Source organism: Mesoplodon mirus (genome assembly GCF_964341445.2).
Source record: "Mesoplodon mirus genome assembly, chromosome: 20".
Lineage (NCBI taxonomy): Eukaryota > Metazoa > Chordata > Mammalia > Artiodactyla > Ziphiidae > Mesoplodon > Mesoplodon mirus.
The window spans coordinates 41,075,580-41,093,161 of record NC_138996.1 but is presented as its reverse complement, the minus strand read 5'-3'; positions in this window follow the sequence as shown (position 1 = coordinate 41,093,161).

The following is a 17,582-nucleotide window of genomic DNA, read 5'->3' as shown; positions in this document are numbered from 1 at the left end:
CTTGTAGAAACGATTTTTCCACTATAGAAACATTAACATGCAATACCACTACAAATTCAGTATTCTATGGGTTAGATATTATCAGTAAATTTTATAAGTAATTGGGCAAAGGCCAAAGCACTAGGTACTGGGGAGTAAGAAGTCTCAAGTCTGGGGTGCCCCCCACCCCAACTTCAAGAGCAGGGTGTGTTTTTCAAATCCATATTTCATCTGGTCTTTGTTTCTCATCCATCCTCTGTGTCTGCCTTTCTCAAAAGGCTCAGATCCTCCACTTTCACACCCTCCCGGCTGGCTGTGCCCCAGCTCCCGTCCTGGAACCTCTGCACGCATGGGTGTGTCTGCTCTCCCTGGGCCTCGCCAGCTTTGCCAGGGAGCTGCTGTACCGTGCACTGGTAGCTGTACCCCAGGGTGCCTGCACCCTTCTGGTACATGAAGTGCACCCTCATCACCAGGAGTGCACGCCCATCCCCTTACCTTATATCCTGCCTCTAAGCCAGGCTTGGGGGTGACTAGTGTGCCTTCAGCTATGTGAGGTGCTGGGATCAAAGTGAAGTTCCCAACTTTTGAAGTTGCAGGCTTGAGGGGCACACAGTGATTTAAAGTCGGGTCACCTGACCTAAAGGGGGTGCTGATTGCTTTAAAGCCAGGGCAGCTGGCTTAAACCCTGCGTCCCTCCGCTGCAGGACGAGACCAACTTGGCGCTGCTCGGGTTTGCTCCAAGCCGGCACTGCTGTGCAGGAAGAGCTTCCAGGAGTGCCTTAGTGCGGGGGGACTTGGTCCGTTGTCTTGCCGCTGCCCTCAGAGCGGGGCCACCTGCTCTTCTGGAGGAGAATCAGGGAGGGGGAAGTGCAGAGTCCCGGCTGGAGTTGCGGCACCCCTTGTCTGATGGCAGGGAAGGGGGGACGGGGCTGTGTGGTGTCCTGGGGCTGGACTCACCAGGTCGACTCAGCCTCTCAGCCTCCTAACCTCACCCCACACACCCCACAAGACTCTCCAATAATATGTAATTGTGCCTTAGGTTCTCGGTCTTCAAACTCATACCCAGGCTCCCAGGTCCCTTGATTTAGCCAATTCCTCTGTGCTCTTTCTTCTATTAGATACAGTCCCAGAGGGAGGGGCTGGGGGATGGGACTGGAGGGACCCCGGCAGCACTGGCCTAGGCTGACTAAAGAGATCCAGGGCCTGCGCTATGACACATGTGCGAGGACCCTTAAGGCGCAATCGAGGGGGCCAGTTAGAGGCAGTCCGTGTTGCCTCAAGTGAGTATGGATCACCGTCGGGTGGGGAGCATGCTGACCCCTGAGAAGTACTGTTAGAAGGATGTGTTCCTCCCTCGGCTTCAAGGACGTGGGTGGGCTTCAGGGCTCCATTTCCCCTCCAGACCTCCAGGGCTGACTGCACCCCAGCGGCCTTGCAGACCTGGCTTCCTGTCCCAGAACTTGCCAGGCTCCAGGAAGAATCCAGACTGCAGAGATGGTGCTTGAGCGCTCCAGCTTAAGAAGTGCTGTCCCTGGGGACCCAACAGTGGAGGGAGGAAGGGTGAAGGGAGTAGGGGGGTGGGGTTGGGAGGGGTGGCTGTCCTGGGAGACGTTGAGAGAGAAATATCGCCCCCCACACCCCCTGCCCCCTGCAACTGACTGACCCACTGATGCCATAGGATCTCAGGCCCTTTTAGTCAGAGATGCCTCGGTTTCTTTACTCCTGCGTTCAAAACTATGCAAAACCAACTCTTCATCCTCTTGCTGCCTGGCCAGGACTTGTAAAGCACTGTTCTTTTGGAGCACTCGTTCCCTAAACTGCAGTTTGGAGCTGTCCCAGCTATTTAAAGGTGTTCTCCTTAAACTGAGACTAAATCCTACTCTTTTGGAAAAACGCCCTGCACTTCCGAGGAGATCATGTTTTCTGCCCATTCCTTCCTTCTACTTCCCTCTTAAGAAGCCCTGTGCTCAAAGGGCTTGGTGACTTATTTTTTGCTTGATGTCAAAAAGAAACCTTCCCCATGCACCGCAAAAATCTTTCCTGGAGCATAGGTGTTTCAAAACCATGACCGTGTTTTGCAGTCAGTATACACTGGGTAGACTGCCTAGCAGTCCCTGAAAGAGCCAGAGGTGAGCGTAATCAACGTATCTGATTGGATGCCCTTCAAGTTTAGGAAGGTCCCATTCTTATGCCCCAGCAGATAAGACAGGGCCCTGGATGGCTGTGGCTGTGATTAGATAACTTCTGATGATTTTATTTCCCTTACTGAGCTGCTGCTTCTAGGTTAAATTCATTTTATTACCTGTCCCTTTTTTTTTTTTTTTTTTTTTTGCGGTACGCGGGCCGCTCACTGTTGTGGTTTCTCTCGTGGAGCACAGGCTCCGGACGCACAGGCTCAGCGTCCATGGCTCATAGGCCTAGCCGCTCCGTGGCATGTGGGATCCTCCCGTACTGGGGCATGAACCTGTGTCCCCCGCATTGCAGGCGGACTCTCAACCACTGCGCCACCAGAGAAGCCCTACCTGTACATTTTTAAAGAAAGACTGAAAAAGTCACTGTAATAGGTCAGGAGTCTGAGCTCAGGGTTAGTCAAAGGTACTCACAGGGAGGAAGGTGGATAAACATAGGTGCGTAAAATAGGAGGGTTGGCAAGTACAGCCAGGACGACCGGGTTCACCGTGCGCACTAATAAAGGCCAGAATCTCCTCATTTATCTCTGGCGGGAAGTTCTGATGGTTTCTCAGGATCAAACTCAAATCATATTCAAACTAGGGGGCTTCCCAGAAGGCGCTGAAGCACCGGCAGAGCCCACCTGCGCTCCCACCTTGGCACTCCAGGATCAGAGTTGGGTTTGGAGATGGGGTTGCTGTAACCCCAAGGAGGTGAGCAGAGAGGAGGAGTTGATTACCGGTCTCCTCTGACTCTCTGGCCCAAATTGCCTGGCTTCACGAGGGGGCAGAGTTTTGCTTTGAGCAACTTATGGGGCACTTCCAGACTGGTGGGGTTGCCCAGTGGCCCGACAGTCTGACAGGCTGGCTGCGGTGTGACTGCCCTTTGTTTCTTCAGAATCTGTTCATCAGGAGGTGCATGGTTGCGGAAGCCCATTCACTGCCCCCCCCCCCGAGGGTGATGGCACCTTCCCTGGCTGTACCCTATGATCACCAGGTACTTGAAATGAATGCAAGGTTTTTGACTTCAAGGAAGAGCTCACATAACCCCTTCTGCCTCATAATGTGTGGGATTTACTATAATGGAAGGACATTATAAAGAACAGGTAGAAAACTCACCTGTTGGTCTCCATGTAGGAGTTTATTTTGCATGAATCTCTCCTACATGAGTAGATAGCAGAGGTTTATTTTTGTTCCCGTGTGTGTAGTTGTGGCAGAGGACATAGGTATGGTGGTTTGAAGCCCTCAAAGAAATATTCTCAGAATTCTCAAGACTTCTCTTGATTGGAACCGAAAGAGACCTGGAAAAGGAGGAAAAGCAAAGGAGGAGGGAGAACGAATGGCTGTTTCTCAGTAAATTCACCTTCCTGGTTGATTTTTCTGTCTTCTCATTTCTTTTAACTTCTATGTATGTCTAATGGAATGATGTAGAAAGGCTGATTTTTATGCTTTAAAAGATTTTACATCACAAAGAAACTAGAAGTGGCTAACAGAACTTATTCACATCAATGTTACATAGAGACTTTGATATTAAATTTGTATACTAAAATGGGTTAATCCAAATTTTCTCTTTCTTTTTGAGTGAATATTTGTAACATATTTTTGTAGATAATAATTTATCCTAGATACACAAAATTGTGAGAATGGGTACCATTTTTCACCACTTAAATGATTTCTTTTAAATGAATAGATCGTACACTTTAAAGGCCAATGTTGTCTTACATGTTGTTTTTTAATTCCTTGATTTCCAAAACTTGTGTTTATTTAATTGATTTCTATCTAATAATCTGTCTCCCCTTTATTGTTTCTTACTTTATATTTTATTGATCTATAGTTAATTTACATTATTATATTAGTTTCAGAGGTACAACATGGTGACTCATAAATGTTTAGGTTCTTCTCCATTTATACTTATTATAAAAGAGTGGCTCTATTCCCCATGCTATGCAGAACGTCACTGTAGATGATTGATTTTATACAGAGTGGATTCTTCCTCAGAACCTCCTACCACTATTTTGCTGCTCCGCCCTGTCTCTCCCTGCTGGTAACCACTAGTCTGTTCTTTAATCTGTGAGTCTGTTTCATTGTCGTTGTTGTATTCAGTGTTTTAGATGCCACGTGTAAGTGATAACCTACCAGCCTTGTTTCCTCTGCGGCTTATTTTACTAAGCATAATACCCTCCAAGTCCATCCATGTTCTTGCAAATGGCAAAATTTCATTTTTTGCTGAAGTCATCATAAATATCATTTTTTATCCCCTAACCTATTGATGAACACTCAGTTTGACTCTATATCTTGGCTATGGCAAATAACACTGTTATGAACATTGGTGTGCAGTTATTTTTTTTTTAAATAGTGTTTTTGTTTTCTTCTGATATACCCAAGAGGGAAATTGCTGGATATTATGGTAGTTCTATTTTTAGTTTTTGGTGGAACCTCCATTCTTCTTTCCACAGTAGCTGCACTACTTCACATTCACATCAAGAGTTTACAAGAGTTTCCCTTTCTCCACATCCTCACTAACCTTTGTTATTTGTGACCTTTTTGATGACAGCCATTCTGACAAGACTGAGGTGATATATCTCATAGTTTTGATTTGCATTTTATTGCCGATTAGCTGTGTTTAGCATCTTTGTGCATTCTGGCTGTCTATCTGTATTTTTTCCTTGGAAAAATGTCTATTTAGGTCTTCTCATTTTTTAAAAAAATATTTTGGGTGCAGTTCTGATACTGAGTTTTATGTGCTGTTTCTGTAGTTTAGATATGAACCCTTGCTTGGTCATCTTTTTGGTGTTAACCTCTTATCATGTGCAAATATTGTCTCTCATTCAGCAGGTTATCTTTTCATTTGGTCTTTGGTTTCCTTTGCTGTGCAAAATCTTTTAAGTTTAGTGAAGTCCCATTTGTTTATTTTTGCTTTTGTTTCATTTGCCTTAGTAGACTGAACGCAGAACTGTTGCTATCATTTATGTTGAAGAATGTTCTGTATTTTCCTCTCGGGGTTTTATGGTCCTACATTTAGGTCTTTATTCAGTTTTGCGTTAATTTTATATGCGGTGTGCTAAAATACTCTAATTTTATTCTTTTCCATGTAGCTGACCAGTTTTCCTAGTACCACTTATTGAAGAGACAGTTCTTTCTCCATATTGCCTGCTTTGTCATAAATCAATTAAATATACGTGTGTGGGCTTATTTCTGGGATCTCTATTCTATTCCAGTGATCTTTGTGTCTGTTTTTGCTCCGGTCCGATGCTCTTTGATTACTGTCGCTTTGCAGTATAATCTGAAGTAAAGGTGCCTGATGCCTCCAGCTCTGTTCTTTCTCAAGATTGTTTGGCTATTTGGGGTCTTTGTGTTTCTATACAAATTTTAAAATTACTTTTTCAAGTTCTATGAAAATGCTTTGGTATTCTGATAGGGATTGCATTAAATCTGTAGATTGTCTTTGGCAGTATGGTTATTTTAACAGTATTAATTCTTCCAGTCCATGCACCTGCTATATTTTCTCATCTTTTTCTGTTGCCTTCAACTTCTTTCACCAATGGCTGATACATTTCTGAGTACATGTCTTTTACCTGCTTAGGTGTGTTTGTTCTTAGGTATCTTATTATTTTTAGTGTGATTGCATATGGTATTGTTTTCTTAATTTTTTTCTTTCTGACAGCTTTGAGTTTTGTTTTTTTCTTCTTTTTCTAATTCCTTCAGGTGTAATGTTAGGTTGTTTATTTGATATTTTTCTTGTTTCCTAAGAATAAGCTTGTATCACTATAACTTCCCCCTGTGAACTGCGTTGGCTGTGTCCCATAGATTTTGGATCACTGTGTGTTCATTTTCATTTCTCTTGGGTATTTTTAGAATCCCTCTTTAATTTCTTCACTGTTCCTTTCTTCCCCTTTTATTCATCTGTGATGTGAGGACTATCTTTAATATGATGTTTGGATTTCTTTCAGGTGTGTGTGTGTGTGTGTGTGTGTGTGTGATTATTTCAGTTGCTGAGCTCTTAGTTTCACGTGGACACTAACAACCCTGCATTGTTACTCTGCTCCCCCACAGTTACTGAATTTGACCTTATATTTTACATCTACTTGTTTTGTGTGTCCCTTAACTTCTTATTGTGAATAAAGATGATTTTATTACTGTTTTCTTTCATCCTTCCTATTAGCTGTGTACGTGGTTGATTTACTGGCTTTGTTGAATATTTGCCTTATCCAATGACGTTTTTCCGTTAGTAAGTTTCCTTTCCTAATTTTTATGTTTCAGTCATGGCCTTTTCTTTTTCACTGAGAAAAGCCCCTTTAAGATTTCTCATAAAGTTGGTTTGGCGATGCTGTGCTCTTTTAGTTTTGCTTCTCTGTAAAACTTTAGATCTCACCATCAAATCTGAAGGAGAGCCTTGCTGGGTAGAGTATTTTTGGTTATAGGCTTTTCCCTTTCATGACTTTAAATATACCATGCCACTCCCTTCTGGCATGCAGAGGTTATCCTGAAAAGTCAGCTGAGAACTTAATGCAAGTTCCATGTTTGTAACTTGTTGCTTTTCCTTTGCTCCTTTTAATAGTGTCTTTTTATCTTTATTTTTTGCCATTTTAATTACAATGAGTCTTGGTGTGGTCCTCTTTGGGTTGATCCTGTTTTGGCCTTACTGTGTTTACTGGACTTGGATGTCTGTTTTCTTTCCCAGGTTATGGAAGTTTTCAGCTCTTATGTCTTCAGGTATGCTCTACACTGCTTTCTCTTTCCTTTTTGCTTCTGGGACCAGTATAATGCAAATATTAGTACACTTGATGTTTCACATGTCTGTTCAACTTTCTTCATTTCATTTTAATCTATTGTTTTACAGTTCATCTTCAGTGATTGCCAGTACTCTGTCCTTCAGTTTTCTGATTCATTCCTCTGTATCATTTAGTCTACAGTAGTTTCCTTTTAGTGTATTTTTCATTTCAGTTATTGTATTCCTCATCTCTGTTTTGTTGTTCTTTAATGCTCTAACTCTTTTTAAAAAAATTCTACCTTCTTGCTCTGGTCGTCCATTCTTCTCCTGAGTTCTTTGATCATCTTTATAGTCATTACCTTGAACTATTTTTTGAGGAGATTGGTTACCTCCACTTCACTTAGATCTTCTTCTGAGTTCTTATCTTGTTCCTTCATTTGGATCGTGTTTCAGTGTCACCTCATTTTTCTTAACTTGCTGTTTTTATTGCTATGTATGTAGTATGTTCGTTACATTTCCTGACCTTCTAGAAGTGGCCTTTTGTAGGAGAGGTCCTGTGTGTCCCAGAAGCCCACTGTCCCCTGGTCACTAGAACTATATGTTCTAGGTGTACCCCCTATGTTGGCTACTTGGGCTCTTCTATTGTGGTGGGCTGACTACTGTGGGTGGTCTGGTAGGCTTGGCTGCCCCCAGACTGCTTGTTTGACAGACTCTGCCTTGTATGGAGGCTGTCTGTGCTGCTTGGTGAGGCTAAATCATAAGGCAGTTGGCTGCACGACTCTGTGGGACACCAAATCTAGTTCTGGTTCACTTATGGGTAGAATTGCAGTCCAGGTGATATCAGGGCTAGTGCCCAGTCACTGCGGTGATGCTGGCTACTGGGAGGAAGACACAGGTCCTGAGTTCTGGCTGCAGGGCCCAGGAGTCTCAGAGTTGGTGTTGGATCACTGTTCCTGACACAGCTATCTGCAGGGTCTGGGGTATCCCTAATCTTGTGCTGTCATTCTGATGGGCAGGGTCAAGACCCAAGTGAGTCCATGGCTGCTTCTGGCCTGCAAGTGAGTGTTCTGGTCACACAGGCTGCTGGGCTGTGGTATTCCTGGAGCTGGTGTGTGCCTGTTGGTGTATGAGGCTGATCCCACTGCTAGAGCAGATTTGCTGTTGGGTAGGTCCAAGCTCCATCCAGTCCCTGTGCAGTAATCACCTGCCGACGGTGAGACTGATTCCAAGGCCAGAGCAGGCTCACTTGTCAGAGGGGCCAGGGACTCTGGGGCTGGTGCCTCCCACTTATTGTGGAGGCTGGTCCTGGGGCTTTTGGTTGCTGGGCCCATGTCCAGCGGCAGCTGTGCATTGAGAGGGTCTGAAAGCAGCCTGTTTGCTGGTGGATGGGGCTATGCCCCTGCTCAGTTAGTTGCTTGGCCTGCAGCATCCTAGTACTTGTGTCTATAGTCTGGTGGAAATGGGTAGGGCTAGACCCTGAGGCTAAAAAGATAGAGGGAGGACTCTGAAATTATGCTTGCTGGTACCAGTGGCCACGAGGTAGAAGGAGCTCCCCCAAGTGGCTGCTGCCAGTGTCTGTGTCCCTGAGGCTGTGCTGTAGTTGCCTCTGGACTCTCTGGGAGACTCTCCAAGATCAGGAGGTAGGTGTGACCCAGGATCCGTTCAAATGAGTCATACCTGAGGTTTCTAAGGAGTTATATACACAGTTGCTATTTGGATTGCTTGTTGATGAAGATCAGTGGAAAAACTAGAGTCGTTTCCAAGTGTAGGTAAGATATAATGAGAGGATGGAGGTGGGAAGTAGGGAGGCCCAGAGAAAAGTGGGAAGGTCATACTGGGCCAAGATGGTGGTAATGTCCAGCAGAATGGATGGTAGGGCAGACTGTGGTTTCATCTTTTTTATTTCGGCTCCCCACCTCATCCTTAATAATTCTTTGGGAATATTTCATTGCTCTGTGATGCAGGTACAGAATTCGAGTGAGGAGACTACACCCTCAGCGTCCAGCTGTCTGAGTCCTCAGTGTGCTTCAAATGATGGAGAACTATTGCTTCTTTATGAGAAGAGTTAGTACCTCGTAGCTAAGCTTTAGCTGGAGCTTATGCAGGATTGATTCCAATTTATATATACTGTTGGCATGGAGGTTCCTCCTCCTCTTTTCTTGACCATTATGAAATGAATCTATAGTTCTCAATATTTGTGTATATCAGATAAATACATTAAGTAAAGGAATCTTATATATTGCTCCCTGCATAGTTTGCTCTTTCTTGTTTCTCTTTTACCTTTACTAAATTAGCACAGTGAGAGACCGTGCAATGTTCTAATCAGGAGAGATTAGAACATCATATTTCTAGAGAGGTTGGTTGGACAGAGCAGGGGTCCCAGTGAGAATCAAAGCTTCTGTTTCTACTTGGAAGTGTACCTGTATAGAGTAGAGGGCTCCAGGAAATATCCTAGAATATTGCAATGTCCCTGCGGGAGATCATTAAGAGAGGCAGGATCTGGTCCCAGATCACTGTACTATGACATGTTTGTCAGTCATCTGGTGTGAGATTCTCAGAGCCAATCCCATATGGTAAGGCTGAGTGCAGAGTATGAAGCACCTGTGAAAGCCTTTGATTGAATGTTAAAGATGAAGCTCTGATTTGGGGGAGAATTTTCTTACCTGACTGAATGTCACCCTTCTGTGGGGATGAGATTCTGTGCTTTTCTTCTCTTGATGACCACTGACTGAAAGTCATTAGAGGATCATGTCTAGACAGCATTCTTTATTTAATTTCTTAAAGAAGAAAACATAGAAAACATTTTTATCCACTTTCAAATTGAGGATCAAGGGGAATGACATCAGTGAAAATGTCACAGTAGGGAGCTCTAGCTTGTGTCCATCACCAGAAACACTGACATACGTGGTATGTGGTAAAACCTGTCAGAATGATCTTATCAACACATGTAAGTTTTCTTTTCTTTTCACCCTGTAGATTCATCTTTCACTAAAACTTAACTTACTACAAGATGTGGAGAATAAACAGGGAAGTAGAAACTGCATTTCCTGATGAGAGAATCACTAAGTCACATTAGTTGTTCTGAGCTATGTCTTACTCACCATGACTGTAATTAAAACAAACAAACAAACAAAACACTTTTTTTTTGGTAAGTCAGTTCTGACATTTCCTCGTTAAAGACAAGGTAACAGATACAGATTTAGATCTACCAGAATTGAGCAAAATGTTGATTGTACCTGTGCTGCATATATGAGCATGACCTGCTACAAATCTTCATTATACTTATTGCCACAACTGACAAATTCACTTTGGCCACTCCTGATATGTTGCATGTAAGGAATGCATAGGACACTAACCCCAGCTGGTCACAGGTAAACTCTGCCACGTGGATTACTGCATGTTTTCCTGCTGGAAGACCACACATTCTCGAGTATCATGACTGCAGAGTATGTGGGCTCTTCTTTTTTCTGGATAAAGGTTAGATAATCACCTAATTTTATGAGAAATATATAAATTGTATTTGCATATTCTTCAGGTTTTTATTTATCCATTCTCTTTCAAGTCCTAAGTGCAAATATTAAAGTGATTTCCAAGAGGGTGGTAAATAAGACAGCTACGTTTATGCTCCAAAATTAGCAATAAAGCATAATACAATTGTAAATGCATTAATGTGTGATTAATATGTAGATACTGTGTAAATGCAATTTTAGTAATGCTTTGTGGAGAGCTTCAGAATCTAGGTATTTAAAAAAAAAGAAGAAGGAGTTTTTGAAACTCTCAGGGAATTATATAGAAGTTTTTGTGTCTATAATTATCAATCTGGAATAATGCATTTTCTCAGAAATAAACTAGGCATAAAATTGTAGGAAAAAACTTCATGAAATGAAAGAGCATGTGAGATGGGCATACAAGAAAAAGAATATTCTCAGAGAATAATGAACAGTGTGAAGTTCAGCAGAAGTGTAATACAGATTCAAAGAGTAAAACTTTGGAGAGCCTACTTATGAGTTCCTCATATTGCATCTTTGGAGAGACGGTAGTCATTTGAAATATGATGTTATAAGATGACGTTAACATACTTAAATACTTTCGTTTAGAAATGACCACTTAGAACCAGAATAAATGAAAGAGAGCACAAAATTATGTTTTTGTTGATTTTTGAAGACCTCAGGTGAGTGCTGATAATTTAAATATATATGATGTCAGGCTTCCCTGGTGGTGCAGTGGTTGAGAGTCTGCCTGCCGATGCAGGGGACACGGGTTCGTGCCCCGGTCCGGGAAGATCCCACATGCCACGAAGAGGCTAGGCCCGTGAGCCATGGCCGCTGAGCCTGCACGTCCGGAGCCTATGCTCCACAATGGGAGAGCCCACAACACTGATAGGCCCACGTACTGCAAAAAAAAACAAAAAAAACAAAAAAAAACATGGTGTCTTTCACTGCAAAATAAAGGAGCTTTGGAGGATTCCTGGAATGAATGTCAATATTATGACAATAGTGTGAGTGTGTTTCGTGTTTGGGAATTACAATCATTGTTGCTTTTGCTGTGGTCATCCATTTACAATGTTTGGTGTCAGTTGATTTTTCTCTTGTAAAAATAAAATGCAGTCTGTGTGTGTGGAAAAAAAACATACGTGATGTCGTGATAAAGTTGTATGTAATTTGAGATCTGGCAAAAAGCATTTCTTTTCTGTAATGCTAGGATGCTAATTGGACATTTTTGCAAGAAAGAGATTTCAGGATGCAAATCTCGTGTCTCTAATGTAGGAAGCCAGTTCATGGTGGAACATTCTATTAAACTTGTGTGAGTACAGAAATATTTCTTTGGAAGAAAGAGGTCATGAATCCCTTTTTAACAGTTAGTGGTTTATAGTATACCGAATGAGCAAAATGGGTATTTCTGAACTTTAGAAAAAAATATATAGTTTTTCTGCATTTATATTATGCAGCTGATGTAGAATATCAAAAATTCTTTATTTTGAAAAACAATGTAATCAATTTGACATAATTCATATATATTGAACCTGTGGTACACACACACAATAAAACATACATTCAAAAAATCTTTTTCACTTAAGAAATATTTTCTAGTGTAGTTGATTTACAACGTTGTGGTATTTTAAAATACATGTTTATTAGAGTATAATTGCTTTATAACACTGTATTAGTTTCTGCTTTACAACAAAGTGAATCACCTATATGTATACATATATCCCCATATCCCCCCGTCTTGAGGCTCCCTCCCAGACTCCCTATCCCACCCCTGTGGGGGACATAAAGCACCGAGCTGATCTCCCTGTGCTACGCGGCAGCTTACCACTAGCTCTTTTACATTTGGTCGTGTATATATGTCAGTGCTACTCTCTCGCTACATCCCTGTCTCCCCTTCAGCCCTGTGTCCTGAAGTCCGTTCTCTACATCTGTGTCTTTATTCCTGCCCTGTCACTAGGTTCGTCAGTACCATTTTTCTGAATTCCATATATATGTGTTCACATACAGTATTTGTTTTTCTCTTTCTGACGTACTTCACTCTGTATGACAGACTCTAGGTCCAACCACCTCACTACAAATAGCTCAATTTTATTCCTTTTTATGGCTGAGTAATACTCCATTATATATATAGGCCATATCTTCTTTCTATATTCATCTGTCGATGGACATTTAGGTTGGTTCTATGTCCTGGCTATTGTAAATAGTGCTACAGTGAATATTGTGATACATGTATCTTTTTGAATTATGGTTTTCTCCGGGTATATGCTCAGTAGTGGGATTGCTGGGTCATATGGTAGTTCTATTTTTAGCTTTTAAGGAACCTCCATATTGTTCTCCATAGTGGCTGTATCAGTTTACATTCCCACCAACAGTGCAGGAGGGTTCCCTTTTCTCCACACCTTCTGCAGCCTTTATACATTATTGTATTAATTTCTGCTGTGCAGCAAAGTGATTCAGTCATATATATATATATATATATATATATATATATATATATATATATTCTTTTCCATTATGGTTTATCACAGGATACTGAATATAGTTTCCTCTGCTGTACAGTAGGTCTTTGTGGCTTGTCCATCCTATGTAGAATAGTTTGCTTCTGCTATTCCAAAACTCCCAATCTTTCCATCACTCTCTCCTTGGCAACCACAACTCTGTTTTCTATATCTGTGTGTTTGTTTCTGTTTTGCTGACATGTTCATTTGTGTCCTGTTTTCGATTCCACATGTAAGTGATATTATATGGTATTTGTCTTTCTCTTTATGACTTACCTCAGTTAGTATCATTATCTCTATATCCATCCATGTTGCTGCAAATGGCATTATTTCATTCTTTTTTATGTCTGAGTAATATCTATTGTATACGTATACCACACTTTCTTTATACATTCATTTTTTAATGAACATCTAGGTTGTTTCCATGTCTTGGCTATTATAAATAGTGCTTCTATGAACATAGGGTTTTATATATTTTTTGGAATTATAATTTTGTCTAGATATATGTCCAGAAGTGGGATTGCTAGATCATATGGCAACTCTCTTTATAGTTTTTTTGCGGAACCTCCATACTGTTTTCCATAGTGGCTGCACCAACTTACATGGCCACCAACAGTGCTGAAGGGTTCCCTTTTCTCCATACCCCATCCAGCATTTGTTAATTGTAGATTTTTTTTAATGATGGCCATTCTGATCAGTGTGAAGTGATACCTCATTGTAATTTGGATTTGCATTTCTCTAATAATTAGTGATGATTAGCATCTTTTCATGTGCCTATTGGCTATCTGTATGTCTTCTTTAGAGAAATGTTTATTTAGGTCTTCTACCCATTTTTCCATTGAGTTATTTGTTATATTGTTATTGAGTTGTAGGAGCTGTTTGTATAGTTTGTAAATTAAGCCATTGTCAGTCTCATCATTTGCTAATATTTTCTCCCAGCCCATAGGTTGTATTTTCATTTTGATTATGGTTTCCTTTGCTGTGCAAAAGCTTATAAGTTTGATTAGTTCCTGTTTCTTTTTTGCTTTTACTGTAAGTCCGCTACGTATGAACAAGTTCTGTTCCAAGAGTGCGTTTGTAAGTCCAATTTGTTTGTAAGTCCAACAAAGTTAGCCGAGGTACCCAGGTTACACAGTCGGCTATATGGTATTGTACCGTAATAGGTTTATAATACTTTTCACACAAACAGTATATAAGAAACAAACACAAAAACAAAGAAGACATTTTTAGTCTTACAGTACAGTAACTTGAAAAGTACAGTAATACAGTACAACAGCTGGGATACTGGGGCTGGCATCGAGGGAACAGGCGAGAAGAGTTACTGATTGGAGGAGGGAGAGGAGGTGGGAGATGGTAGAGGTGAAGGAGTATCAGCAGTGGGAGACAGGGGGCAAGCTCCAATTTCACTCATACCTGACATTGATGACACAGGTTCTGGTTCCTTGCTGGATTTAATTCTATCTACCCTCTTGAAAAAATGCTCCATTGATGTCTGGGTTGTAGCTCGTTTTTTCTCATCATAGATGATGACATGGTAGCACTGGTTTGCGTTCTGAATGGCTGCTGCCACCTTTGGGTACCATTGTAGGTTCGAGCCCTGTGCCTCAGAAACTAACAGTGCCTCCTTAAATTTAGAAGATGCCCTTGGCATTTTCTGTGTCATGAATCTCTTCAGTTCTTCAGTTACTTCTTCCTCCTGTCCCTCTTCATCCTTTCTCTGCGCCTCCAATTCCATCAGTAAGCTCCTCATGTTGCACAGCAAGGAGTTCAATGAAATCGTCCTCTTGCAGATCTAGCTCCAGCTTCTCGCTGAGGGTCACTACGTTGCTGAAGACCTCTTAGACTTCTGATCTGCCTTCTCAAATCCACAATCATCATGAACAAACTGTGGGCAAAGGTTCTTCCAAACCCCATTCATGGGGACCAACATACACTCACACCATGCAAAGTCAATGTTTTTTATGGCCTTGTAGATGTTATAGTCGTTCCAAAATTGTCCCTAGGTTCTTCCTGATTTCTCACTTACCTTTACTGCCTGACAAAAAGTGTGACATAAATAATATTTCTTGAAAGTCGCTATAACTTCCTGGTCCATAGGATGGATGAGCAATGCAGTATTCGGTGACAGATGCACTACTTTGACGTTGGGAAAAGTCATCCATGAAAGGGGGGTGGCCCAGAGCATTGTCAAGCAGCAAAAGAATGTTTTTCTGGGACGTCCTTCTCCGAGCAATATTTCTCTACATCTGGGATAAAGTGTTGGCGAAACCAATCCTGGAACGTGGCCTGTGTAATCCAGGATTTGGGGTTACACTTCCACACAATAGGAAGAGAGTCATTGGCTATGTTTTTAAGGGTTCTTGGGTTCTCTGAATGATGAACTAAGAGAGGCTTCAGCTTCATATCACTGGAAGAATTGCCACCAAACAACAGTTAGCCTATCTGTTTCTGCTTTACAGCCCGGCATCAACTTTTCCTTCTTACTGATGTAACTTCGGTCTGGCATCCTCTTCCAGTACAGTTGTGTCTCATCCACATTAAACACCTGGTTGGGTAAATGCACACCATTATCAATAATTTCTCAAAGTGTTTCAGGAAGTTCCTGGACAGCTACCCTATCTGCACCTGCTGCCTCTCCACTTACTTTTACCTTGTTGAGGTTGGCTCTACCCTTGAACCGATGAAAACAGCCATGGCTGGCATTAAAAAATATGCCCTCTGATTCTTTCCCGTGTTTCTTCTTCAAGTCTTCATAAAGGCTTTTAGCTTTCTCTTGAATCACCATAAGCTGAGCAGGATTTAGCGCTGATGTTGATCCTGCACCTGCACACTGAGAAGTTTCTCCATCTCCTCCATCACTTTTCCGTGCTTCTTTGATATTTTGTCATGAGCACTGAATATTATATTGGCTGTGGGTTTGTCATAAATAGCTTTTATTATGTTGAGATGTTTCCTTTATACCCATTTTAGTAAGCGTTTTTATCATGAATGGATGTTGAAGTTTCTCAAATGCTTTTTCGGCATCTATTGAGATGATCATTTGTGTTTTTCCTTTGTTGATGGAGTGTATCATGTTGATTGATTTGCATATGTTGAAACAACTTTGTGACACGGGGGTGAATCAAATTCGATCATGGTGTATGATCCTCTTATGTGCTGTCAGATTCGGTTTTCTAATATTCAGTTGAGAATTTTTGCATCCATATTTATCAGAGAAAATTGGCCTGCAATTTTCTTTTTTGCTAGTGTCTTTCTCTGTGTTTTTTTTTTTTTAAGTCTTTATTGAATTTGTTACAGTATTGCTTCTGTTTTATGTTTTGGTTTCTTATTTGTGAGGCATGTGGGATCTTAGCTCCACCACTAGGCATTGAACCCACACCCCCTGCACTGGAAGGCAAAATCTTAACTGCAGGACCACCAGAAAAGTCCCCATCTGTGTTTTTTTTTATTTTTCAGTAAATTTCTTTATTTAGTTATTTTTGGATGCATTGGGTGTTTGTTGCTGTGAACGGGCTCTCTCTAGTTGTGGCGAGTATGGGTTACTCTTTGTTGTGGTGTGCGGGCTGTTCACTGCACTGGCTTCTTTTTTGCAGAGCATGGGCTCTAGGTGCGTGGGCTTCAGTAGTTGTGGCTATCAGGCTCAGTAGTTGTGGCTCGTGGGCTGTAGAGCACAGGCTCAGTAGTTGTGGCACACAGGCTCAGTTGCTCCACGGCATGTGAGATCTTCCCGGACCAGGGCTTGAAACTATGTCCCCTGCATTGGCAGATGGATTCTTAACCACTGTGCCACCAGGGAAGTACCCCCCCCATCTGGTTTTGATATCAGGGTGATGGTGGCTTCATAGAATGTCATTGGATGTATTCCTTAATCTTCAATCTTTTTGAAGAGTTTGAGAAGAATCAGTGTAAGTTTTGCTTTGTATATTTGGTAGAATTTGCCTGTGAAACCATCTGATCCTGGATTTTTGTTGGTAGGGAGTTTTTGTAAATTACAGTTTCTATTTTGCTTGTAGTGATCAGTCTGTTCAAGTTATCTATTTCTTCTTGATTCAGTTTTGTTTGGCTGTAAAAAACAACATATATTTTTAAGTTATGTTAGCAGCTAAATACTTACCATGTATTAGACCACAAAAGAGCAAAGAAAAAAATATTAAAGTATTTTTTCAAATAGAAAAAGTATTGAAATATTTTTAAGAAATTGGGATAATAGTACTAGTTACAATAATGACAAATTGTTCTGAAATTAAACACTACTTTATCTAAGATGCATATCATATGCTTATCGTTTTACTGTTTTTAAATACATGGAATGTTTTCACCTTTCTAAAGTAATTATTTTATTTTACCTGTATATTGGGAAAAAATTTTAGTTGCACATAATATAAAAAATTACACTTTAATAGGAGACATTAATCCATTTACCTTTGCTGTAGTATTGAAAATACTTAGGTTTAGAGTTACCATGTTATTGAGTACCCTTTTTTATTTATTTATTTGTTTGTTTGTTTGTTTTTTGCGGTACGCGGGCTTCTCAATGTTGTGGCCTCTCCCGTTGCGGAGCACAGGCTCCAGACGTGCAGGCTCAGCAGCCATGGCTCACGGGCCTAGCCACTCCGTGGCATGTGGGATCTTCCCAGGCCGGGGCACGAACCCGCGTCCCCTGCATCGGCAGGCAGACTCTCAACCACTGCGCCACCAGGGAAGCCCTATTTATTTATTTTTTAAAAAACTTAAT